The sequence below is a fragment of the Etheostoma spectabile genome, chromosome 9 (assembly GCF_008692095.1).
Source record: "Etheostoma spectabile isolate EspeVRDwgs_2016 chromosome 9, UIUC_Espe_1.0, whole genome shotgun sequence".
Taxonomy (NCBI): domain Eukaryota; kingdom Metazoa; phylum Chordata; class Actinopteri; order Perciformes; family Percidae; genus Etheostoma; species Etheostoma spectabile.
In genome coordinates, this window is record NC_045741.1 from 607,942 (window position 1) to 609,868 (window position 1,927).

Consider the following 1,927-nt stretch of genomic DNA (forward strand, 5'->3'; position numbering starts at 1 on the left):
TTTTTTTTACAAATAAAAAAACTGAAGTCTGGCATGTAAAAGTATTCAGCCCCCTTTACTCTGGAACCCCTAAATAAAATCCAGTGCAACAAAATTGCCTTCAGAAGTCTAATTAGACCTAATTAGTAAAAAGAGTGTGTGTAGAGTGTGTGTGTAATCTAATCTCAATATAAATACAGCGGTTCTGTGAAGGCCTCAGAGGTTTGTTAGAGTGAACATTAGTGAACAAACAGCATCATGAAGCCCAAGGAAATTACCAGACAGGTCAGGAAAACGTGGGAACGTGGCCTTTAGGGAAGAGTGGCGAGAAGAAAGCCATTGTTGAAACAAAGCCATAGAAGTCCTGTTTGCAGTTTGCCACAAGCCATGTGGGGGACACAGCAAACATGTGAAGGAAGGTGCTCTGGTCAGATGAGACCAAAACAGAATTTTTGGGCCTAAATACAAAACGTGGCGGAAAACTAACACTGCACCCTAAAACACACACAAACCCACATACACACATACACACCCCGTCCCTGTCCCTACCCCCCTCCGAACTGACTGCCTCGGGACCTTCTTTTTGTTCTTTCACCTACCTGCCCCAAGTCACCTAAAAAAATCCCTTCATGTGACCATATGTACTGTGTGTTGTCTTGTGCATTATTATTATCATTGTGTTTTTTGTATTGTATTCTTCTTTTCTACTTCTCATGCTGCATCGGATGCTGGTACTTTAATTTACTTGCGGGAGTCATCCCAAAAGGGATTAATAAAGCTAAGTCTAAGTCTAAACACGCCATCCCCACTGTGAAACATGTTGAGCTAGCATCATGCTTTGGGGATGCTTTTTATCAGCAGGGACAGGGAAGCTGGTCAGAGTTGAAGGGAAGATGGATGGAGCCAAATACAGGGCAATCTTAGAAGAATACCTGTAAGAGTCTGCAAAAGACTTGAGACTGGGGCTGAGGTTCACCCTTCAGCCTGACAACCCTAAACATATAGCCAGAGCTACAATGGTATGCTTTAGATGAAAGCATATTCTTGTGTTAGAATGGCCCAGTTAAAGCCCAGACCTAAATCCAATTGAGAATATCTGGCAAGACTTGAAAATTGCTGTTCACGGACGCTTTCTATCCAATCTGACTGAGCTTGAGCTATTTTGCAAAAAAGAATGGTCAAACATTCCTCTACATGTGCAAAGCTGGTAGAGACATATGGCGTTTTTCCACTGCTGGTAACAGCTCGCCTCGGCCCATTCTACGTCCGTTTTCCATTGCCGATGTAAAGCCTCGCGTGGCTGGTCACCATAGCAACGCGTGATGACGTAATTTTCAGCCGACTCACAACAGCACGTCGGCTACCTGCCGCAGCCAGAAAAATGTTTTGTTTCAAAGAAGCTGAAGGAAGCAACAAAATCACCGCTAGAAAACAGAGTTTGGGAATTCTGACGGAGTTCAGACGTCGACATGACGTTTTGTTCGCCGACACAAGGGTAAGTTAAGTTTCCTGGTAACGTTAGCTAACATTTGCATGTGTTCAGCGTCGCAGTCAGTATTTACTAGACTCTATAAAGTACATGAACTTTAGCAACCAGATTACACACCAAAACATGTGCTGTGTACTGTTGTGTTTCAAGCATTCACGCTTTGTAAACTCGCGCCCGCAGACCGTCTGGTGGTCGATGTCCACCGGTGAAATCTCTGGCTCTGACCTACTGGGCTTCGTATAATCTTTAGAGATTCACGGAGAGGCTTATGACAACGACTGGGATGCATCTGGGACAGCAGAGCCGGGGGGACCAGAGGAAGAAGACTGGGAAGTTTGGGAGGGTTTGATGCGCTACTTAAAAAGCTAAATAAAGGGCACCCAGATAGCTCAGTTGGTAGAGCGGGTGCCCATGTATAGAGGTTTACTCGCGAGTACCCGAACATTGAAAAGGGAAATG

General features: G+C 44.7%; 1 protein-coding gene across 1 annotated transcript in view; it reads right to left on the reverse strand.

Annotated features, from left to right (window-relative positions):
* The window catches only part of scp2b (sterol carrier protein 2b), a 67,510-nt gene that overhangs the window by 13,868 nt on the left and 51,715 nt on the right, over positions 1 to 1,927 (reverse strand). The window lies entirely within an intron of this gene.